The sequence below is a fragment of the Pleurodeles waltl genome, chromosome 12 (genome assembly GCF_031143425.1).
Source record: "Pleurodeles waltl isolate 20211129_DDA chromosome 12, aPleWal1.hap1.20221129, whole genome shotgun sequence".
Taxonomy (NCBI): Eukaryota; Metazoa; Chordata; class Amphibia; order Caudata; family Salamandridae; genus Pleurodeles; species Pleurodeles waltl.
Window position 1 is genome coordinate 317,211,169 of NC_090451.1, and position 26,702 is coordinate 317,237,870.

Consider the following 26,702-nt stretch of genomic DNA (forward strand, 5'->3'; position numbering starts at 1 on the left):
CTCAAATTCCAGTATCTTCGCTACCCTATCACATTTCTTCCCTGTGACTTGGCAGATAATATGGTCTCTCAACATTGTCTTGTAGACCTCCCAGAGAAACGTCCCTTATTTATCAGAAAATACTCAAACCTTACATCTTGCATTTATTTTTGGGTGGCCCAATTTGTCGGCTCCTGTGAGTCTATGCTCAAGCCAGAATCGATGCACGGACCAGGGTGCCAGAGTTCAGTGAACAGTGTGGAATTTTCCAATATACCCCTTAGGAGATAGGAAATATTTTGAAATCTATGTTGAGGGGACATCCACATTAAAATGTGGTCTAGACTCGCCAGGGAGTGAGTTACGTTGGATGAAAGTGAATAGTGTCTGACCACTAGTGTTTGGCCTGCCAATCCCAGGGCCTCCATAAATACACAGGGGTGTGTGACCCTCCTACCTGAAGTATCGTATCTATATCCCCCTATAAGGTAAGGTTAAGATCTTCTCCCACTACTTGCAGTACATCAGAAATCCTGGCCAGCCAGTCCCCCGTCTTCCTCAGGCTTCCCTCCTTATGGCTTGGAAGCAGGTACCAGGATGCCACAATCAAATGTTTCCCTCTCCACAAACTCTCCACTGCCACCCAGCACAACATGGGGTCTATCAACAATTTTGTCACTGAGAATGGGAGAGAACTAGAGACAAGGATCCCCATCACTCTGTGCCCTATGGAGTAACTGACATGAACCACAATCTTGTATCAGCCTCTAGCCACAAACCCACAGTTATTGCCAGCTAGGTGTGTTCTCATTGTTCTTCAGTCGCTGATCACAGGCAGTACTATGCCCAGCCCAACCAATCTAGTTTCATTAGTTTGGTCTGATTGTTAGCCAATCTTGTCTGAAGTCATAGGGTGACCACTGGGGGGGTGAACACCTTTGTGTCCTCTCCCAAAGCAACTATGACATCACTTGATTGTCCACAGTCTATTTCCAAAACCTCCCATTGTTTGCGTGCTGGACAGTCCTGCTGCAGTTCACCAACAACTTTATCACTTTAAATTTGTACTTCCAACCCTGCAGGGGTTGCCCTGCAGAGTCATCTAGGATGGTGACTTAGCTTCTGATTAAGCCGTATGGAGAAGTGCTACTTGTCCCATGCCTCGGGCATTGGGTGGCCATGTCTCTCTAACCAATCCCACACCTCTGCCACTGTTGCAAAAAACAGGCTGCAGTCAACCATAATGCAAAGGTGTGCCAGAAACAGTAATGTACATGTAATGTTGAGTTTATGCAATGGATTTTCACTGTCAAGAACGTTTCACATTGGGCTTGCACCACGTGGTGTAATCTGGGTATATGTTGATGGGCTAACTTGAATTTGCCAGGGCCCATGGGAGCTTGCATGGTGCAGAATGTTATCTCTCTCACTAAAATTCAACAAGCATGCCACTTGTGGCCTGGGGTGTACCCATGGCATCACAAGTGTTCTGGGTCCCCTGTCTACCCGCTCCACTCTAAACAAGATGGAGACCTCCCACCTCGAGCACCATGGATGACATTGATTGCTCCATGATCAGCCTAGTACAAGGACACGCTGCCTTTATTGGCACTCCCACCAGACAGATATTTTCGCAGCAGGATTAACTCTTGGCATTCTCTACTTTTACAGTAAGGAAGTGTACTTCCATTTGTAGTTTATGCAGAGTGGTCTTGTGGTCCTTAACAATAGGTCGAAGCTGTGCAGGCATGGATTATGCAATGGACGTCTCTCCGCAAATTTCTTGTGCTTCACTCAGAAGCCACCCACATCCACAACAATTGCTTCTGTCTTTTTTTCAATGTCTATGGTGTCCAGAATAGCTGCTAGGATCATGGCAGTGTGGACCTCCAGGTCCATGTCAGCTCCCTTCTTGACTTGGCCATCTGCCAGGGCTCCTCCCACATCTCATCCTAGGCCACTATCTTTGCTTCAAACCTTCTTGTCATCTACAGTTGACACTGGTCTCAAGATGTTTCCACCACTGTGCACCTCTAGGCCATTTCCCCCCTCATGCACCCCCAATTTCTTCCTCAAATGTGTCTCAAAGTTGGGATGCCTCCAACCGTCAGCCACTTTAGCACAAAGTGGAGAAGGAACAAAGAAGGGGCCTCCCAGATTACAGGAATTGTTGTTGGGGGTGCACCTCTACTGAAGTGGCAAACTGTGGCTCACATTACGAGTCTGGTGGAGACAGGCCTGCTCCACCGGTGGTGGCGATCTGACCTTCAACAGGCTGGTGGTGCAGACCACCGTAAAACAACCATGACAGTGAACAGGCCAGTACATACTCAGTACACCGCCTGTACTGCCAATGCGGGCCGACCGCCAACGACGGCAGATGCCATCAACAGGATGGCAGAAAGGAACTTACCGCCCACCGTATTATGGATCAGCACACTGCCACGATTTTTTAGATGGGCCAACCACCACTCAAAGCCTGGTGGAAAGGAACAGTATATAAGGAAACACGCACCGTAGGGACGCAGAGGGGGCCACTGACTACATGGAGCATGAACTAAAGATTTTCCCGATGCTGATACTTGCAATCTACCTCCAGGACATACAGCGACAATGAAGACGACAACAGTGAGCACCCAGCCTACCACACAAGGGAGGGAAGAGGACAATCACACACCCACACACCACACACACATCCAACACCGACTGCCATTCCCAAACACAAACACATGCACAGCAACACTCTGCAGCCTTCACCCGCTCCAGGAGTTGCTGCTCCTCAGTGCTTCCCCAACACCTCCACCTCCCCAGCCTATACCCTCAGTAGTTTTCAGGCAGCCATTGTAATGCTGTGCTTCAAAAGGCTGTTCCTCTTCTAAGCCGCAGAAGCATCCGCAGTTGGTCTCCTTCTGTTCTTTTTTTCACTGCTTCTGTGAATACCCATTCCTCCAGCTGTGGGGAGGTTGTGGCCACAAAGGGGCTCAAGATTTCCCTGTCAGTGGGCCCACAGCATCCAAACTCAGACTTAGGGCTGTCCGACCGCCATTGGCTTGTCAGTCGGACCACTGTATTATGCCAGCACCATCAGGCAAGGCAGACCGCCTCGGTAACAAAGCATTATGATGTAGCACACTGCCAGCATGACCATGGCAGTCTAACCACCACGTCCAAGCTGGAGGAAATGGAGAGCTTACAGGAAGCAACTCACTGGCAGGTTACATGACCTGTGCTGCCTCGGAGCCCATCACACATATCCTGCTACTGCTGCTGCTCACTGCAGGTCCCAAAAATACATGCCGCTATGTTTGCAACAAATGGTAAGTACACATACACCTACCTGTGTCAATAACCTTAACAACAGATCATCAAGTCATCATCAGCAGGATATGAGGCCCACACTATAGGCATCAACTACATGTATCATTGTGTCCATAACCTGAGTCATTCACAAAGAAGGGCACATTCACACCATTAAATGCCCCCTTTGGGCAGGTCACTGACACTGCACTGCCAGGATACACAAAAGTACATGTCTGACCATCTCAGGCACAGGGACAGTGAAGGGTACACAACATTGTGTCACACAACAGCAACAGCACATCAGCATCACATCTACCAATACAACTGACACCCTCACAATGGTCACATGCTGTGATCTGTCTGCAGATTGAACACACATATGTATGGATGCGTCATGGAACACAAACACCCCTCCCATGAAACCGCCCTGCAATGGACCCACACATCACCCACATTGCAACATAATGGAAGGACAGTGGGATACCCAACAGTTAGAGAGACAAATATCCAAAGCTCACTATGTGAACAATGCCTGCACAAGGGATAGGGGGATCAGGAGCACTCATGGAAGGATGCAGCCCTGGGACACACTACACTTTGCATATGCCCCTAAAACAACATTTGCAGATGAATTAGCCCTTCAGGTATCTCAGAGAGAAACAATAGTAGAGCCAAGTGACATGCCTATCTGCAAAATGTGGAAGTGCAAGTCAGGAAAGCAAAAACAATTGCAACAGCAAGGGCCATACATCTAGATGAAGTAGCTACAAGGTACACACAGCTAAATGGACACACGTACAGTCAAATGTAAATGGAGCTAGCACAATTGAACACCCTCCATGTCTGGACAAACAAAACTAAAACCTCCACATAAGAGACAAATGTACACTCCATATCAGGGAGACAAGTCCAACACCATCTATGCTGACATTAGCCAACACAAGATGAAATACTTACCATAGCAAACAAACACAATTCAATGACAAACACATATACATACAGTCAACTTATACCTTTGTCTTGGGTGACACCTTAGGCTGGGCGAAGACTTCCACTCCGCTGGAGGAGTTCACAGAGTTTTGCCTACTCCGCTCTCTACCCGAAGTGGGGAGCTCTGAAAAACTCAGCAAAGGGATACAGAACAGAGTTTTTTTCCTGTCACATAGTTTAGCAACGTTCTATTGGCGAGCAAGAGAAATTGCTATGATGGCAAGTGTGAGCAAGATTTCTGAACGTGGGCGGTCGTGGCAGATCGCGCCTGCCCGCGTTGAGAACGCTGCCTCTCACGTAAAGGAAGCTGACGCTTGAGTAGAAAATCTACTCAAGTGGCAAAAAGAAGTAAGCTCCCTCTGGTGCTCCCCGTGATGCTGTTTGTATTGATTTTACAGTGCAGGAGAAACTCCTGGCTCTGACAATCAGTGCAAACAGTACGACTTACCCAAAATCTGCTGCTCGTGTATCTCTACATAGCGTGGCAGTGTTTTTTCAGTGCTTTCTGGAACTCTGCCCGGGCCTAGTGACACTAGCACTGCTCACAAAGTCAGATACCTCTAGAGGAAGTGGCATCAAGTAGGCAGGCAGGTACTTCAGGGATCATCCTTAGGTGGGATGGGGTAGGATTTGGGATGGGTGGGTTTGGGGAGCTTTTGTCTTTGGAGACATGGGCTTCTTCTTGGGAGGAGGGGTATGGGTGCTATCAGGGGGGCAGGTGTAACAGTGGAGGACTTGCATGGATGGATTGGGATGTGGGTGGGGCCTCTTGGGTTTGGGAGGGGGTAGAGGGAACAGGGGAAAGGGGAAAGTCAAAAAGAAAACTCTGCATGGGAACAAAGGAATGGTCCGTAGAAGGGGTTGGGGATTTGGAGGCTGAGGGAGTGGTTGTCTGGTGTGTGGGTATAGATGTATTAGGTGTGTGTGAGTGTGGGCATTTGCGTGTCTTGGGAGCTAGGAGGTGAGGGTCCTGGGTGATAGTGTGGTAGATGTGTGTCTGTCCATTGGGTTGGTATTGGGGTATGCTGGATGGTGTGGATCTGTGTGTGTTTTTTATGGTGGTGTCTGTGGATATGCTGGATGTTAAAATTGTTTGTGTGTCTGTTAGGTGATGTCTACAGGTATGCTGGATGTGGTAGATATAACTGTAGGTGTTGTAGTGGTGTCTACGGGTATGGTAGATATGGTGGATGTGTCTGTGTGTATTTTCCTGGTGTCTGCAGGTATGTTGGTTGGGGTGGGTGTGTCACTGGCTCTTGTGGTGGTGTTTGTGGGTATGCTGGATGTGGTTTATGTGATGTGGGGGAGTCTGGTGAAGTGTGGCTGATGTTGTGTTTGTGGGTGTATGTTGAGTGCCTGCATTCCGGTGTGTCTTGTTGTTTGTGTCAATGTGTGCTACTTCTGTATGTTGAGGTGCACACAAGCGGATGTGTCAGTGTGCTTAGGACAGGCAGGGGAATAGGTAATTTGGATTGGGAAGAGGGATGTAGGGGGAGTGACTGGCTGCCATCAGTAAGGAGGCAAGAGCCTGAAAAGATCTCGGTAGGCCAGACATTGCACTGTGAATGCCTTTCAGAAAAGCATTGGTCTGCTGAAGTTGGCTGGCCAACCCCTTGATGGCCTTCACAATGGCAGGTTGCCCCACAGCAGTGCTCCTCAGGAGGTCAATAGCCTAGTCAGTCAGGGCAGCAAAAGCAACAGGGGCTGAGGAGTAGGTGCCTGTGGCTAAAGAGACACCCACCCTTTTGGGTGAGCAGGTACAACCAACTGGGTGGGAAGCAACAGGGAGGGTGGCAATAGAACTGGGGGTGGCAGACAAAGATAGTACAGGAATAGGTACTGATGGGTCTGTCACAACTAGGGAGTGGTAACTTGAGATAGAATCCGATGAAGAAGACATTGATCCTGTCCCCTCCGTGGAACTCCCCTCCATGCCACTGGGTCCCTTTGTGTCAGTGGGGTCTTGACCAGAGGTAACATGGCCAGATTCTTCCTCACTTGGTTGTACCCAATCTACTTCACTTGCCTCGGCTGATGCTGCAAATACAAAGATGAAAAGGGTCAGCACTTGTTCCTGCTCACAGTTGAACAACAGCTATGAATAGCAAACATCGCCATGATGCCAGGTAGGCCCCAGCAACAAACTACATCAAAGTGCCACCTACATGTACCATATCAATGCATGCATGTCTGAACTGTAAATAGTTGCCAAGAGGAAAATCAGGATCTCTGACAACTACAAATGTATAGCTTAAGTTGTGTATTCACAATAATCATTGAAAAAGTAGGAGACCACACCACCTGCAATGCTTTGCCTCATGAAACATACCTAAGTTACCTGTTGTCATACAACAGTAGGCCAATGCCAACTTCATTCCCACAGATCCCACACAAGGTCATGCAGTCATCTGTTTGTCACATACACAATAAAACAACAATAAGAAATGATGCTCCTAAAACCTGCCATGTTGCTAGCAGCAGTATTGTACCCTGGGAAAGGTGATATGGAAATATTCATGTCACACTGGAAACATAGCCACAATGCACACTTCACCATGTGAAACGTATCCTCATGGAGTCATGGAGGTAGTATTAATGATACTGAGATATGTTATGCATTTGGCATGGATATGTATGCTGTATACGAAATGTGCTAAATGTTGGGGAGACGTCCCTAAAATCCATAACACATTGAATCAGCAAGCCTCAGGAAAATCACTATTAATTTCCACCTCCCTTGCAATGACAGACTCTGATTGCATCAGTTAATGCCATTAGTCCTTTGTACGCAGAGAGGCACAGATATTTTCAAGTACTTATAGAAGGACCTCAACATGTTTTGCGAAAGGGAAGCTACAGCACTGTCTTCATTTTGGTCCTGCAAACCAAGATGTCTGAGGGTGAATAGTTGTACCAAACCACATATGACTCTAACATAACTGTGAGTTACTACAAGATGCATGCCAACAGTCAGGTAACAACCTTCCCCATTACACAAGTGAAGTGCACTTTTCCAAATGATACCACATCAATGGCATAAAAATACAAATTGTGTGTAAACACTCTAGTCCTACAAGTCATGTCCCTCATTGCTACTCCAGTTGTACATGCCAAATGACATGCTATGACCGGTGAGTGTATGTGCCAGCCAATAATCAATGGTAGCACACTCCGGTTTGTGGCACCACATGAAATGTACCCCAATTGCAAATGTCCTATTCTAAACACAGGTTGGCATGCACGTATATGTGAAGGAATACAGAAGTCATTGAATGAACATCGGTAGACCAGTGATGGTACATATGCCATGTTCATAGTCATTCCCCACTTGCCATGGGAAACTATTAATCTGTAGCTGACCCAAAGAACAATGTGTGCTTTATCACATGTATGATGGCCATCTTCACATTTCAGACAGTAGTGAAGCACCAGCACTTGTCACTTATTGAAGACAAATGGCCTCTGTGGGGGCAGATGCTAATTTACACATTTGACGAGACACATGGCTGAGGGCAGCGATCCATCAAGTCTTTTCCTTTGGCCTGTAACACTGAGGAGTAGTAGCCTGTAGCATAGAATTTACACCCACGACAACAACAAACATTACTTGATTGATCAATGTACACAGCCATGCGTTGTCCCTGGAGAGCTAATTGTTTGTAGAATGTACTCAGTTGTGTCCTAGGTCCCTGGGCCAATAGGCACGGCACATCAGTCTGATCCAGATTACATATCTACACAAACAGTTACCGATCTACTGTGTCACATATTGCTCATCCCTAAACGTCAAAGGGAGATATCACAACCTAACACATTAACTTGGCAATGTGACAGGATGGGATATGCACTGTACTCACCCCCTTGTGGCTGCTGTCCTCCCCCTCAAATGCCCATTAAAGTCTGGGGGTCACGGTCCACTGCACACGTTTGGAGGACAGCCCCAGCTGGACCTCATCGATCTTTTGGGCCCAGTGTCTCAGGTCCTCCCACCTCTTGCGACAATGGGTGCTAGGCATGGTATGGACCCCCCAGGGTCTGCACCTTCCAGGCGATGGATCTCCATATCACCTTCTTCTGAAGGGCATTTACCTATATGGATGCAGGAGACAAATCAAGGGCCTCATTATGACCCTGGCGGGCGGCGGAGGCCGCCCGCCAGGATCCCGCCCTCCAAATTACCGCGCCGCGGTCAAAAGACCGCGGCCGGTATTACGAGTTTTCCCCTGGGCTGGCGGGCGGTTCCAGTTAAACCGCCCGCCAGCCCAGGGGAAAACGACCTTCCCACGAGGATGCCGGCTCGTAATCGAGCCGGCGGAGTGGGAAGGTGCGACGGGTGCTACTGCACCCGTCGCGTATTTCACTGTCTGCAAGGCAGACAGTGAAATACATTTTGGGGCCCTCTTACGGGGGCCCCTGCCGTGCCCATGCCATTGGCATGGGCATGGCAGGGGCCCCCAGGGGCCCCGCGACCCCCCCTACCGCCATCCTGTTCATGGCGGCTTTCCCGCCATGAACTGGATGGCGGTAGGGGGGGTCAGAATCCTCATGGCTGCGGCGGCGGTCAGAATGCTCATTGGAGCACCGCCAGCCTGTCGGCGGTGCTCCCGTGGTCGGTGTCCCTGGCCCTCCAAGTGATTACAATCAGAATTTGTTTCCCAAAAGGTTGGGTCACACACATGTCCGAAACACCAAGCAAAACATTTTCAGTTTGTCAACACACAAGGCAAGAAGTACAGGGACATGGCTACAGATGTTTTGATCCATCTGTAGACTAACCCACTACCCTCCTCATGGCCTTCAATGACTAAGCAAGCCACAATGAAACAACACACACATTGGTGGCTTCGGAAGGGTAAATTCCTTAGGCTTGAATGGACAAACACATTTACACTCTGCGAGATTGACTCACCTATAGAATCCCTACAGGCAACTTCCATAGTACAAACTTCTCCCCTACACTTGTGTGACAATGTAGGGGCTGACATGGTGGGTACAGACATTGGACCTTAATACAACCCTGGCGGATGGTGGTAAAATGGAGAAAAGTACTGCCAACAGGCTGGTGGTACCTTTCCAATGTACCACTCCGTCCGCCATGGCTTCAGTCTCCAGCCAGGCGGCCGTCACTAGCCCACCCACAGGATTATGACCCCGCCTACTGCCATGGTTTTTGTGGCTTCCTTACCACCAAGAAAACCATGGCGGTAGGCACTATCAGCGACAGGGAATTTCTTCCCTGTCTCTGATGGGGTCTTCCCTGCCCCATCCCCCTCCACAGGTAACCCCCCCACCTCCCTCTCCAGACCCTCCATGACATACACACACCTTCATGCACCATTGAACATATGCATATGCACACTCATACCCACATTCATCCACACATGCATACATCCATTCACACACACATCCACACTCACTTACATACATACATGCACACACACATTCACACAACACAACATATATGCATTCACACATCCATACATGCACACTCGCATCCATGCACACACAAACATACACCCCCCCTACACACACACACAATACCCCCTCCCCTGTTGGAGCATCCGACATACCTGATTTCAGGGGGTCCTCAGGCAGGAGACGGGATGGCCCGCTGGTGCCAGCAGTAGCATCCACCAACAGAACACCACCAGGCCGTATCATGTGTCATGATACGGTGTGCGTGGTCCACTGGCGTGGTGCTGCTGCTGGCAGCAGCACCACCTTACCGCCATTTGTCGCCATGGCCGCAGCTGGAATTCTGGCTCTGGTCATAATTTGGCGGATGGGTGGTAGCCACGGCGACGGTATTTTGGAGGCCGGCGCTGTAGCGGTATGCAGTTTTTACTGCCAATGTTTTAATGAGGGCCATTGTCTTTCTTGTGCATGTCTGGACATGTGGCCTACCAAATGCAGACTCATTCACTTCAGTGGGTGGTTCTGTGGTATGTATCTGTACCACAGAACACTCCTTTGGATACATGTGTCTAAGCTACAGAGCTGGCATCCAACATACAAAGGTATGCATTGAACAATTTCTGCTATGTGACTAAAGTACTCACTCACATGTCATGGCCTCCCAGGAATATCCACAGTATCTGCACTGTGGGGCTGTCATTCATGCAACAAGCCTGTACAGGCCAATTATGACTTACGTAAATGTGACAACCGAGCTGTGGGAGTAAGGGACCTGTCATGAGTCAAATACAGACATTGATAATGATGCAAAATACACATATGGACTACTTCTAGGATGTACCTCTGTACCCTTTCCTAATCTGGTCAATGGACTGAGGCATTCAGGGCATGTTTTGTCACTAGAGCATCATAGTATCCACATGACAGGATCTGCTGGTGTATGGGGAGTGAGCACAGTGCCATAGTTGCATTGCCACAGTGACTCTCCCACAGCCTGGACTATGTCTCGTACTGGGAGGTACATTTGACAATCCCTGGTCTCTGCAGGCTAAGCATACAGAACCTACATGACACTCACATTTGCATCACTTCAATGCATGACAGTACATCATGTTGCCATCAGAAATCATAAATGTGGTATGTGGTTTCTCTGCAACCTGAAGGGCAGACTGAGTCATGATATGACTTCCAGACCACAATTTTGCAAGGCCAGATGTGGGTTGAAATATCTGTGGAACTATACACATTGCTTACAAGATCCTCAAATGACTCAGACAAGATGCAACCCAGCTCATGCTGGCATGCACATACATGTTGTTAAACATTTACAACCATCATAAAGAAAAGTAATTGTATGGCAGTAAAGTTTCCTTGCCTAATTATATGCATCCAACACAAGGAGGATCTAGGAACCCACAAAACATCACACAACGCAATATGAATAAACACAACACATAGGAGTGGTCACCAATACCTGAATCATGTACATCCCATTGATGCCACACATACTGCAAAAACAGGTACACAAAAAGTCTAACTGGCACACAGGGGCACATTGTAGCCTGTGAGGAGGGAAAGGATGGTGTTGAGTAGACTCAATGGCGCACATGAGATACTGACCAGCTCCTCTGGTGAGCCACAGAGCTGTTCATGCAGGGGAAGAACTCTCATTAACAAGCCTCTCCATCTCCTCTGGAGAGAAGATTGGGGCCGTGTCACCTGCTGGACATGGCATGATAGTTCCCAGAGGTGACACATAGCATCTTAAGTAGTGCAGGTGTTGCTGACAGTAGTGTCAGGAGTCAAGTGAGTGAATTTGCACAACATGGCAGTCACGTCCACCATGTACGCTGTCATAACCGCCTATAAACACAGCTATTGGGCAGTAGCTGCCACAGGCAACAACGTTAGTCTATGGCTGTGTCTGCTGCACTTGGAATCATCTACTGCACAGAAGATAACGTCTGCCGGCTGTCGCAGGCCGTTCCTAATGTCCAGTGGAGTAGTTCAGGCATCCACCATTTTGGCAGCCTGAAATACTGTATATGGCTTTGTAAACTGTGTCATACTGACAATATATGTGTTGTAACATCACAAACATCTTTATTCTGTCTTGTTATGTAGGTCCTACAACACAACCACCAGTGTAGGGTGTTCCAGGGCACAGATTGCATATGACAGCGTGCATGATCCACCACCTCTTACTGTATTTTTGGCAATCAGAAAATACAGTAACATTTTGAGGGGCAGTTGTGTAGCAGATAGTTTGTTTTTTTCCAAATCCATGTTGTAGACACATGTGTTGACAACCATGGGGCGTCACATGTGACCCTGTGTAGTTCTCAGCTGGGATGTGTACTGTGTATCATGTCTATCCAGTCAGAAATGAATTGTCACATGATGTTGTTGACATGCATCATGTATGTTGCTATGGACACACTGACTAATGTAACAAATCATGTCTTGTCACACAGAGGTACCCTCGAAGAGGAAGGATGCAACAACCTCCTGTCTACCATCCACTGCCAGACCTTCAGACCATAGAGCAAAGACACATTGCCCTCATTTTAGGAACAGCAGTAAAAACTGCCAACCGCCGCGGCCACGGCCACCAAAAGACTGTCGCCACAGCTACCAGCCATCTGCCATAATATGACCACAGCTGTATTTCCGCCACACGAATGGCGGAAATCTGGCTGTGGTAATACTGGCGGATGGTGGTAAAGTGGCACTGCTACCACCAGCAGCGCCACGCCAGTAGACTGCCACCAGCCGTATTATGACAAATAATACGGCATGGGGGTGTTCTGCTGGCGGGCGCTGCTGGCGGTACCAGCGCCCGTCCTGTCTCCTGCCAGAGGACCCCCTGGATCCAGGTAAGTCAGGTCTCTGACAGGAGAGGGGGAAAGGGGTATTGTGTGTGTGGGGGGGGGGTGTGAATGTATGTGTGTCCCTGAATGCCGGTGTGTGTTGAGTGTTGAATGTGTGTGTGCATGTACAGATGTGTGAGTGTGTGTATGTTGTGAAATGTGAATGCGTATCTACGTGTATGTTTGGAAGTGTATGCGGACGTGTCTGTGATTGGATGTATGCATGCGTGTATGTATGTGTGAATGAGTGTGTGTATGCATGTGTGTGTGAAGGAGGGGGACATGGATGTTGTGGGGGTTGGGAGAGTTAGGGAGGGGGTAGAGGAGTAACTGGAGAGGTGGGGTAGAGACCTCTATCAGTGATAGGGAAGGAATTCCCGGGTACTGATATGGCCTACCACCATGGTCTTCGTGATGTTACGAACGCCACGAAACCATGGTGGTAGGTGGAGTAATAATCCTGCAGGCGGCACAATGGTGGCCGCCAGACTAGAGATGGATATCTCCAGCCCAGTGGCTGTTACCCGTGTGGCCCTCGTAGTGGTACATTGGCAGGTTGGCTTCAGCCAACCCACCAATGTCATAATGTGGCAGTAAGTACCGCCAGCCTGTTAGTGGTACTTACCACCACATTATCGCCGACAGCCGGGGTCGTAATGACCCCCATAATCCAGTTATACCTCCTGGATAGGCAAACAACAGTGGACTTACGCCATCAGCTGGAACCAGATCTGATGCCAGATAATAGTAATCCATTCTGCATATCACCCATTGTACAAGTCATGTCAGTATTTCACTTTGTGGTCACAGGTTCCTTCCAACATACAGTGGCCCTATCTGCTGATATGCCCCAACCCATGTTCAGTTGGGTGTTGAAGGATTTTCTCTCAGCAATGTTAAAAAACATTGACAACTATATCAGGTTCACCCAATGTGATGATTTATCCAATGTGAATGCTGACTTTTATGGTTTTGCCCACCTTTACATGTGGTGGGAGTTATAGATGGCACACATGTTGGCTTTATGCCATTGCAGGCCACTGAACAAGTCTATCGCAACAGAAAGAAGTTCCATTCCATCGACATGCAAGTTGTCTGTTTGGCGGATATCTATATCTCAAATGTGTATGCCCGTTATCCTAGTTCAACCCATGATTCCTTCATAATGCGGTACAGCACTATGCCCCAGCTGATGTCACAACTGCACCCAGAGAGGGCATGGCTGATTGGTAAGTCACATCTGTCCTGATTCTATGTGAGCAATATCAGGTGCCACAATCATGAAGTGAGTGACTCATTGTTGCACCTATGTCCCATTCCTTAAGAGGAGACTCAGCATTTCCAAACCATCCTTGGCTGTTGACACTGCTGAGGAATCCAACTATCCAAGGGGAAGTCTACTTCAGTGAAGAACACAGTGGGCAGTGGAGCAGGCTGTTGGGCTTCTGAAGGCCAGATTTAGGTGTCTGGGCAGGACTGGCGGAGCTCCCCCTAAACACTCTTGAAAGTGTCTCAGATCACTTTAGCATGCTGCATGCTCCACAACATCGCCCTGCAGAGGAACATTTCAGAGGAGGGGGATCCTGCAGTGCCACAGTTGAGAATCCTGAAATGCCAACTGAGGATGACAGTAGTGAAGAGAAAGGAGCTAACTTGCGAGAAGGTATCATCCACCGCTACTTCTCATGAGCGTAAGTATATCATGTGATGTAATGACTGTGACTGTACAATGAATTGTAGTTGTGAGAATGTGTTGAGTTGAGTGTTTGGATACAGCTATGGAGCTAATACTCGGCAGTAATCAGCCAAAGGCTGCTTGATAAGATAGCATTGACACCCCACTCGATGACGTGGCTTTGTTTGTGTCAGTTTCCTTGCAAGGTACTTTGTTTTCCAGATGCTTATGTATGGTTTCAAGCCTAAACTCCTTGTTTTATACATTGTACAGACACAAGACATAAGAAGTGGACATGTATTGGTCCAGGTAATGTAACTCATAGAGTTTGGGTGTATGATACCTATGCCAAGACAGCGGCAACAGTGCTTGGAAGGATGGTCAGAAGTGCCCATTGGACTTTTTGTGTGTGCTGATATGGACCTGATGCACCATGTGGGGTTAGAATATGTAGTCCTAGAACATGGTCAATTCACTTGTATTTCACACTGGCTAAACACTCTTTTTGTATAACCTGTAGTTGTAGATGTGTTTCATCATTGTGGGCCACAGTGGCTGTGCCACAACACTGACATATGTTTGTGTCATAACACCAGATGTATGGCCATTGGATTATGATGGCCCTGTGATCAGGGACTGTTGTACTGCCATCTCTTTCTGTTTTGGATTATGTGATGTTGAATTACTTTGGTGTGGTATGTAATAAGGCCAACCTGATGACATTAACCACATTCTATGTTTGCCTATTTTACAGGACAATGTCTGGCAAATCCCTTCCTTCCATGGTCTGGAGGTCTGTACCTGTAAATATGTTTATTTGCCCAGTATGAGTAAATAATTTATGATTTCCAATAGTTCAGACATATTGACTGCCTATGTGCTGAGCACTGTAACAATATGTTTACTTTGGGCAGACACGTGTATGTATGTGTATTTTGTGGAGGGTTGTAATCCTGAGCTGGACACTGTGTAGATGCAACATATCCCATCTTGAACAAGTACCTTGGATCATCACTGTATGGTTCACAAGGTCTGACACATCTACATGGCTACTTCTGAAATCAAAATCAGCAGACAATGAGTCAGTGAAGGGTGGATTGACTCAACAAAAGCTCAAATCTGAAGGGGTCAGTCATGGTGAATGAGATCATTGGAGTGTATGCCACATAATTCGAAGTCGAAAGTCCAGAGTACTCTTCTTATTCGAAATGTTAGGTGGTTCAGGATCAGTTCAGAGTGAATGTGTAACACACCAAGGAGGTCCTTAAGGAAGGGTGTTATTACTGGCAGTGGTAGGTTTCTTGCCATACACACCTCCTGGATTCTTTGCTGGGTGCCCCCCCTTGCGTAGGGGTGGGGGGTATTCTGCTGCTACAGAGGCAGGAGTGTCTGGGTCTTATTGTTCCTCTGGTAGAACCTCCCTTCCAGTGGATGGCACCAATATTGATGGGCCTGCTGTTAATGAGCCAAAGGAAGGGGTAGACTGGTGTTGAAAAGCTCTGCTCAGGGTCGTGTGTATGACCCTCAACACCCCTGTTAGGGAAGCCATGTTGCTATTGTGGGCCACCATTTGTTCCTGCATGTCCGTATATCTGTCCCTCTATAGCTGCTTCGTGGAGTTCTGTCAACACCTAGCCCACCACGCCTTGGGACTCCTGATAGAGCCCCCAAGACATGGCTGATGGTGTTCTAGCCAAGAGCAGCCTCAGTGGCCCAACCCTGATGGTCCACAGCTTCCCTCTCACATACCCTTCCTCCACAGGTCGGTGCCCTTGCTATAGAGTGCCTTCTCCAACGTGTTCCTGGATCCTCACTCCAAAGTGTTGCACTGCAACTCAGCATCCAGGACTGGGGAGTACAAGATGGTGGACACTGTGCTAGGGACAGAGGTTGGGTGGCAAATGGTTGCCTGGGATGTTGAACACCACCGAACTCCATTGGAACACCACTGAACTCCATTGGACTGACCACTGCTGCGTACACTTCTTCTTCCTGAAGCCCACAACTCACCACCAACAACATCCAATCCCTCATCGAAAGTGGAACAAGATCTCCAAGGAACAGCTGATCTCCAATCTCACCGAATCTACACCACCCAAAACCAACAACCCCAACACCGCTACACTCAAAATCAAACGATGGCTCGACGACTGCGCAAACACCGTCGCTCCACTTAAAATAACCAACAACACCCGCATCAACAAGAAAGCTCCCTGGTTCACTGCAGAACTCCAGGCTTCCAAACGAGAATGTCGGAAAACTGAGAAAGCCTGGCGCCAAGAGCAATCAATGAGCAACTCCACCGCCCTCTAATCAGCCATGCGCAAACACAACCAGCTCATCCGGACCACCAAAAGATCCTTCTACAAAGAGCGGCTAGACAACAACACACACAACAGCAAGGAACTATTCAGCATCATCAAGGAACTCACCAAACCTCAAATCCAGTGCCATCGAACCTCCCCACTCACAAGACCTCTGCGACTTCCTCTCCAGCTACTTCCACTGAAAGATTGCAGATATACATGAAAGCTTTGCAACACCGTCCCCCACACCACTGACCCGGTCGACACGACTGCACCCTACCTCACCAACGTACTGAGCACCTGGACCCCCACCAATGATGAAGAAACCACCAACACCATGAGCACCATTTACTCAGGCTCTCCAACAGACCTCTGCCCCCACCACGTCTTCAACAAGGCCAGCCAAATCATCGCTCCCAAGATCCAGTCCGTCACCAACAACTCCTTCGAGACCACCACTTTCCTGATTATCTGGAAACACGCCGAAGTCAACGCCTTGCTCAAAAAACCCAAAGCCGACCCCAAAGACCTCACAAACTATCGACCTATCTCTCTACTCTCCTTCCCTGCGAAGGTCATAGAAAAGATAGTCAACAACCAACTTTCCCACTTCCTGGAGGATAACAACAAACTCGACGTCTCCCAGTCTGGATTCCGCAAAAACCACAGCATCAAGACCGCCCTCATCGCCTGCACCGACGACATCAGGACCAGGCTCGACAAGGGTGAAACCATTGCCCTCATCCTTCTCGACCTCTCCGCAGCCTTCGACACCGCATGCCACCAAACCCTTCGCACACGCCTCTTCAATGCCAGAATTCGCCACAAAGCCCTGGATTGGCTCATCTCCTTCCTCTCCAAAAGAATCCAAAGACTTTGCCTCACCCCTTTCCGGTCTAAAGCCACCAAGACCATGGGGATCCTCACTCAGCCCCACCCTCTTCAATATCTACATGGCTCTACTCGCCAGCATCGTCCAACCCCACGGCCTCACCATTATTTCCTATGCCGACGACACCCAGCTCATCCTCTCCCTCACGAGAAACCCCTGAACCACCAAGAACAACCTCCAAACCGTACTTCTCACCATCGCTAACTGGATGACAGCAATCCACCTCAAGCTGAACTCAGGAAAAACCGAGATCATCCTCTTTGCACCCAACAAGCCTGCATGGAATGACTCATGGTGGCTGGCCACCCTGGGACCACCCCGACACCCATCACCCACGCACGCAACCTTGGCTTCATACTATACTCTTCTCTCTCCATGACCCAGCAAGTCAACACCTTATCGTCCTCTTGCTTCAACACCCTCCATATGCTCCGCAAGACCTTCAGGTGGATTCCCGTAGAAACCAGAAGAACGGTCACCCACGCCCTTGTCAGCAGCAGACTGGACTACGGCAACGCCCTCTACACAGGAACTACAGCAAAGCTCCAGAGAAAACTCCAGCGCATCCAGAACGCCTCAGAACGTCTCATCCTCAACCTCCCTCGCCACGAGCATATCTCCACCCACCTCAGAACCCTACACTGGCTACCCATCAACAAAAGGATCGTCTTCAAAATCCTAATCCACGCTCACAAAGCCCTCCACGATACCGGATCAGCCTACCTCAACGACTGACTCAACTTCTACATCCCAACACGCCAGCTCTGTTCCGCCGCCCTCGGCCTCGCAACAGTCCTTTGCATTCAACGCACCATGTCTGGAGACAGGTCCTTCTCCCACCTCACCGCCAAAACCTGGAACTCCCTCCCCACCAACCTACGCAAGACCCGGAACCTCCTGTCCTTCAGAAAGCAGCTCAAGATATGGCTTTTTGAGCAGTAGCACACCCCTTTCCCCAGTGCCTTAAGACCCTACCGGGTGAGTTGTGCACTCAACAAATTTATTGATTGATTGATTGAAGCAACAGGTCTCGGAGGTAACATTGTGGGTAAAGTGAGACTTACTAATGCCGTCTGAATAGGTTGCCAACATGGGCTAGAACGGTCCTCCACGTCTAGACATCCAGGAGTATCTTCGTCAGTGAGGACTTCATCCAGGGGGTAGTGGCAGTCTGTTCCATGGCATTTCTATGCCCAGCAGCCAATCTACCTGTTAATGTTAAAAGTACCTTGTTACTGGTTGCATTGTGACATCTACCTCCAATGGTTTAGTCTTACAGTAAGCAGAGACCTTGTACAAAGCTAAGTTGTAGTTAATCCAATTGTGGCAAGTAACCATGGCCGTGGGTAATTTGACATAACATGTATAAAGCATGGCAGTCCAATTTGACTCAAGCAGCTGCTGAGATGTGCAGCTCAGTTGCACTTTTCAGGATGGAATGAAAATGACATTTTGCCACCAGTGCAGTCAACACAGTGTAGAGTCAAGCTATGGCTTTGCCATTTTGAGGCCTTGTTTAGCGGGATGCAGGCAGACTGGAGTCATCATGTGCACAGTGCTGTGTCAATGTGTTTGTTGCTGATGCCAATCTGGTGATGCATCTTGAGGCCCTATGAATACTTATTGTACACACTGGATAAGGTGGCGTTCCTGTCCTGAATAGTTTCATCTTGGCATAACAAGTGAAGAGGGAGCTACGTATACAGACACATCTCTGATTTGAGCATGATATCTTCCTGATCACTCCCAGGTGAGTACAATTCATTTGTTAATTGACAGACAGGGGGTTTTGTACAAGGGGACACTGTGATGGTGCTTAGACTTACAGGAACAGGGCCTGTTGGGAGTTGCTGTCAGGTTACTCTCTCTACTCCCAAATGCTTGACAAATGTTTGCTTCCCCGGGTAAGTAAACTTCATTTGTGAGTTCACTTACAGGTATATTTGGGCACATGATCACTGGGCTGATGGTTAGAGTTAGCGAAACATAGCCCATTGGGCTTTACAGTCAGATCAGTCCCTCTACTTCCCAACACTTGATAAATGGTATCCTCCCAGGTGTGTACACTTCAATTGGACCTTGACAAATAGGGGTATTTTGACAAGTGGACACTGAGCTGGTGGATGGAGTAACAGAAACAAGGGCTCCTGGGAGTTACAGTCAGGACACTTCTTCTACAATGCACACTGTACAAATGGTATCCTCCCAGGTGAGTGCGCTTCAATTGGGAGTTGACAAACAGAGGTATTTGGACAAGCGAACACTAGGCTGGTGATTTGAGTAACAGAAATAAGGCCACCTGGGAATTGCAGTCATGTCTCTCCCTCTACCACACACACTGTACACATGGTATCCTGCAAGGTGAGTACACCTTAATTGGGAGTGGACAAACAGGGGTATTTCAACAGGTAAACACTGGGCTGGTTATTAGTAACAGAAATAAGGCCTCTTGGGAGTTGCAGTCTCATCACTCTCTCAACTACACACACTATACAAAATCTAAGGTATTACATATCTTTATGCAGACTTCATTTATGGGCCTTGGAAGCTGTCTTGTTAGGTCCAACAATACACATTGACAGTGTTCACACTCCGATTTTCTGGGTATTTATGTTGGTGAAGTACATGAAAAAGACAGTGGCTAAATGTGAGCTCTGAGCATGAATGACATTGCATTTTTGTGACAGTTGTTGTGCTGTGACCTACTAGACTCTTCTATCCCAGATATTCCCGTCAAGCCCTTAGTATGCAGGATGACCAAGACCTTCTCCTCCCAGGGAAAGATTATTAATGGGGCACTGAAAGGGCCACCACCAGTCTTCTGCCTAGAGGCCAGGGAATGGACCTTGCCCCTGAGGGCATTTCACCTCTTCCTAATGCATTCTTTGTGCGCAGGGTGGTGTCTACAACATTCACTCTGTCAACAATCCTGTCCCACATTTCAATTTTTCTACTGAGAGGAGTTTGCTGGACTTGTGCTTCAAACAGTTATGGTTCTACTCCTATGATTTTATCCACCATGACTCTTAACTCACCTTCAAAAAAACTGAGATTTTTGAATGTGACATGGCAGAAATAAAAGAAAAAGGGTGACAAGGACTTACTTAAGGGGGGTGCAATAGGGTATGAATAGAGAAAAGGGTGCACAGGGTGTTTTATGGGATGTGAAAAAAGGGGTGTCTGATCCATGTAATTTTCAAAAAAAGGAGCTTGGCTATGTTGCAGTGGAAATGCAAATGATTATGGTATGTGAATGGGTGTATTTTATAGTGTCCTGTGCAGGTGTGTCCACTGGAGAAATGTCATCAGCTGCATTGTTTTTTAATTCATCCAATGTACAGTTGTCTGTTACTTTGCTAACTGTGATCTGCCGTGGTCCTGACCACCATTGGCTGGCCACCACAGTGCCTGTGTGATTGTAATATGCTTGGTGGTTGGACGCAGCGCTGATGGCGTTGGAGGTCAGACTACCTATATACAGGCCACCGTATTTCTGGCGGTCTGCCTTATTTGCTTGGCGGTCTGCAGTCCTGCCTGTGTGAATTATAATAGGGCAGTCTGGAAGACTGCCAATGTGGCAGTCTTTTCAGGACTTATTCGCACAAACACCGAGTGAGAGAAAGATGTTTAGCTCCACTCTCCCAAACTATACCATCAGACACATGAAAGAAGCTAAGCCACCACAACTATAGTAAGAGAAGAAAAGAGATCAAACATTTTTGGTCTGTCGAGTGTCATTAAACTCCCCTACAGTCAATCTATGGATTCATCCAAGAATTGGAGTAGACACCTCACTCACTGATCATGGAATGCTTCATCATAGACAAACCACATGGCAGTCTGGCGTCTGACTGCTAAACTCATAATCAGGCTCTTAGACATCTGACTCCTTTGCTGCTGTGGCCATGTCTCCTCCTGATGGAATATTTTTGTTGATGTATTAGTAAATCTTTTTGCACTGTTTAATTAGAGTTAAATAAAAGCCCACCCTCTCTAAAACAGTGCGGTCAGCCACACTGATCTATACATTTCCAGGTAACTTGTGCCTTTTGGTGTAAACCATGCATTTCCCACTCAAGTGTGTAAAAGGAGAGAACTATAGTCGCTATATCTAGTGTGTGTCATAATACCTTTTGGTTTCATTAGATTAGAATTTGACTCACTGCTTTACTGTGTCTCAAGAACAATAGGGGGGCACCATTTCAATTAATAAGTAGCTGGCATGGTGGCATCTGACCCATAGTTAGCACACAAGATATCATTCACCAAGGTTGAATTCTTCATCAACAAGTTGTTATATTTGGATTTTGTTGTCAGAGATGCTGACCCTTCTCGCAATGCTTATAACAAAGTTATTAACCAAGTAACAGCATGCCATACACAATTCACTGATTTATTAAATAGAGCCTTTTGATATTCAAAATGTGATGTATTAAGAAGTTATGGCACAAAAGACCACTGTGCTCCCAGTCAATTGAGGCTCTCTGCTCAGCTCTGCTTTTTCATTTGTATATATGTTGGTTTTTTATGGCGGTTGTTTCTCCAAAAGGCTTTCTCTGGTCTCAACCTACATCGTGGTTTTCCCCAAAGCAGTATGCTTGGCCCCTAAAAAAAATTAAACCAGTAGGTGGTGAGTGAGATGTAGTATGACGCCATTGAAAAAAAAATTGTTTATTTGATCATGTTAGACTTTTCAACAGCAAGATTTTTATAGTGACCTAATTAATGATTGTGAAAAATTGAATGAGATCATATTCTTGTAGGAAGCTAGCCCTCTATGTAGTGTGCAAAGCTAGGCACACTATGCAGGGGGTCCAGACAACCACAGAAATTAAATCACCTAATGCTCTAATTTTTAAGGTTAGCTTTGTCAAGCTGTTAGGCCAATCATGGAGAAATGCAAAGCATTTGTTGGACTCACAGTATCAATCATGCAACTCACACATTCGAAGGAATAACTTGATACAAATTTATAAAAATACTTCACATGTTTATGTAATTTTTAACACCATGGATACTTTTAGAGATTTGGATTTTTGAAGTTTAATAAAAATAGTCTTGTGTGCGTAAGTACGCAGCATAAGAATCAATGGAAAGTCACCTTCAAATGTACATATAAAATCATACAGGTGAGTTACCAAGTTCTTCTTTTGCAGGTTGGTCGAGGTCTTTGGTGGGCAACCTAGCCACTTGAAGAAGTTCAGGCGGCTCTGGGTTCCGGCAGGAGCAGCGATGAAGTCTCTGGAGCTGGTGCAGGGCCACCTTTAGGGAACACTTTGAAAAGCACTGCGGAGGTAAGTTTAGGAGTGGTTCCTTTGGGTCCCCTTGGAGTGTCAAGGTTGCAAGGAGTGAGGGTCCCTTAGGGCCCATCAGGTTCTTTGTTGCAGGGTACAGGGCAGCTGGGTGCAGAGGTAATCACTGAACGAGGAGCTGTGTTCAAGGATTCCCTTTGGAGCTGGAAGTAAGTCGATTCAAGGGTCACTTGCAGGACAACGGGGGCACTCTGGTAGGAGGTCCAATGTGTTCCTGAAGTCTCTCGAATGGAGCTTCCTCCTGGTCCTTTTTCAGCCCTGGGCTGGCTGCTTTTCTTTGTGTCCGACGTCAGCTGACCAGTAACCAAGGTATTGGTACTGCTTGAAAACTGGAGGGCTCAGTGCCACCAAACTTGGCACACTTTCAGGGTATGCCCTAGCAGTTGTTGGAGTGTCATCAGGTTTGGCTGCAACTTCTGGTTCAAGAGAAAGCAGCCGGACAGTGAAGGGACCCTCACAGGGTTACTGGTTTCTTCTTAGTTGCAGAGTAGTACCCCTTCGATTATTAGCAAATCCTGGAGGTCCTCTGGGGTTCTTGAGGTCAGTCCCGTTATCCAGCTTCTCCTCAGCAGCGATTGTCAGGTCCTGGGTGCACAGGAAGTGTTTGGTGCCTTTTCTTTGTGCAGCAGGTTCTCAGTTCTCGTGCCTTGGATCTTCTTGGTGCTGGTCTTTTTTGTGTCCTTTGAATCTGATTTCCTGGTACAGGGATGCCCACTAAATAATTAATTTAGTGGGTGTTTTAGGGGGAACCTGGCAGCCCAAATATAGTGACCACTTCATGTGGGAAGGGTAAGTTCCCTATCCCTGATTGGCTATTTTCCTTCCATCTAAGATGGAGTAAAATGAAATGGAGCCTACCCATAGTACCCCATGCCCTTGGTACCTAAATACCCTTTTACTAGGGACTTATAGTGGTAGCTAAGGGTGTATTCAATTGTGCGAATGAATCACAACAGTTTTACGGAATGGTCTCATGAACCTGGTTAGGAAAGGCCCTGGGCACTACAATTTCTAGGTTACATCAAACATCAGGCAAAACGTGGAGGCTAATCATGTCAAAAAGAGTCCAATTCACACAATTCTTAGGGAACTATTGCCACTTTTATCATCCTTTCTATAGTCCTGCAAGGATCAAAGCAAATGGCACAGTGTACTCTGGTGGGGGCGAGTTAGGTTTAATGGGGGTTTAATCTATTTCTCAGCTGGAAATATCACAATCAATATTTATACTCACTAAGGCCTTAGCACCTCCATCACCTTGGAGTTTTACTGCCCCGCTCTTCTTAGCATCAACATTTATTTTTCCCTTTTTATGCCATAGGTTTTGGCTACCAGATTCAGATAATGATTTGGTCCAAGGAGATGGTGGCTCTACTGTTGAAAAAATAATGCTGAGCTGTTGAGATTTATTTGTTGAGCACTAGCCCAGGCCACATTCCCACCCATTGCCCAACAAGGATTACACACAAAGGTAAATTACCTTGCAACACACCCCCTATCAAAAATCACACTTCATATAGGATAGTAAACAATTTAGAGAGAGAAGCATCTGACTACTTACAAAATGTCCCTATAATGGATGATAATAAGTTAATTTCAAACAGACACCAATCAAATTCACAAGTAATCCCCAATTGAAACACAGCTAAATATAAAATACCCTTATGACAAAACAAAGATAGAAAGGGGAAAATGAAAGTGATAAGAGTGGCTGAAGTGAGAGTGTGACAACTCACCCAACCAGCTTATAATGTCTGAGGCTGTGCTTCTCATCAGAGCTTCTGAGCTCATAGTCCTTTTTAACCTTCTGAGCATGAACTCCTTCCCCTCAATTTGTTGCTGGAGATCTATGCGAATATGTTTATGAGTCCAAGAAGAGTAGGCCAAAAGATGAGGCCCCACCATACAACTCCCAATCTCTGACATGCTGCAGAAGAGCCTTATGATGCAAATAGAACAAGGCTCATTGTGGATTTATTTGAAGGTAGCATTCTATAATATGCAGATGCATAATTTATTCAGGACTGGAAATTAATCATGAAAGCATTATAAACAACCCACGAAATATAATGTTTTTTAAATACATTTATTTACACATGCCTCACCTCAAATTAGGTCTTCTGAGACACATTAGGCCACCACAGTGTGGAACTATCTTTACTCTACCATCACTACAAATTGAAAACGGTTAGTATATGGAGAGAAGAGTTATCGAGTGAGAGAACAGCAGCTAAAGGATGGAAGGGGGAGTAAGGGCTGTTTATAGCAACTCTTGAGGTATGCCTCCCTTTCCAGCTGCATGGCCCACCCCTAATTAGAATTAGGAGTAGGTACAGGAGAATGAGTCCTCAATGGGGACTTCTGGAAATATTGTGTCCCATTGCGGAAACCCTCATTATTGAGCACTCCCTTATTAGCTCAAATCCCTATGGAAAAAAGAACAGATGATGGATGGAATGCAGAGCAAATCAAACATTCACCGCCAATCACAGAGATCTGGGTTTAATCCATCGTTTTTTTGCTCACCACGCCACCTCAGGTTGGACCCAACCATATGCAAGTCAGTCTTGACCCTGTTCCTCATGGGAACAGTCCAGCCCAAACTGCAAAGCCAGGTCCTCCCTGGATGGGAAACAAGAATCCTAGGCCTGGTTTCAGGGTATCACCCTTCATCAGCTACGCTAGCTTGAATCCAGTGGTGCATTGAGCACGGTACCCACATCTGGGCATACCCTTCCCACTTGGGGCAGCAAAATTCAAATAGAACAGATGATGGATGAAATGCAGAGCAAATCAAACATTTACCCCTGTTACAGAAATCTGGGTTTAATCCATCGTTCTTTTGCTCACCACACCACCCCAGGTTGGACCCAGCCAAATGCAAATCAGTCTTGACCCTGTTCCTCATGGGAACAGTCCAGCCTGAACTGCCAAGCCAGGTCCTCCCTGGACCTGAAACAAGCATCCTAGGATCCTAGGTAGCCTTATGGCAGAAGTTAGCCACAGCAGTCAAAGCATTGGGGGAGGACATCCAGACCATGAATGACATCAAGAAGAAGTCTCAGGAAGAGAGGAGGAGGGTGAAAGAGAAGTACACCAGGACAGAGGTGCCCATAGCTCTCCCAGCTGTACAGACGGAAGCCTGCTTCTGACACACCCCAATTGGGAGGGATGTCCTCTCCATCATAGACCCCTACATTCTCCAAGCATTGCTTGTGAGTGATAACCTCAATGTGGTGCCAGGTACTATGCAATGATACTAACAATGACACAAATGACTAATGTTTGTGGTACTCCAAAAATGTGACCATGAATGTTGTCTCAAGTAAGAGCAATCTGCATGGTGACTCAGACTTCCATGTGTCTCTGTAGTCCATAACACCACAAGTACCAGAATCCTTCATGAGGGTAATTGCAAATTAGACCGCTGTTCCAAACAGTGGCCCATCACTGCTGCCTCATCCACTTAACACTGGTGCATGGCAAAAGAAAATTCATTTACCACTGCTGTTGGTATGTAGATGCAAATGTGTAGTTATGACACAGGGTGCAAATAATCAAATATGTTGGGCATGTCTGATTATCTTTCCCTTCTGTTGCCACATAGAGCAAGAGAATAGTCACACACTGGAGCACAGGTCCCTGCACCATTAGGGAGGCAATTTCACAGAGCACAAAAACAGTACATAAATATGGCTATGGGAGGGTGTTATCTCCTACACTGTTACCAGTCAACTCATAGCTATAGTACATGGAATTTATAAACTGTGGTAAACCTGTGAAAGTAACTAGATAATGTTGTGTATCACATGAATCAACTAATATGTTAACTGAACATATCATTGTAGGCCCTGTGGCGTTGTCCAGAAAGGAACAGCCTGCAGTGCCCTCTCCAATATGTATGAGTGTAACATCTGGTCAGGCCTACACACAGGGCAGATGTCAAACACTGGTAACTATACA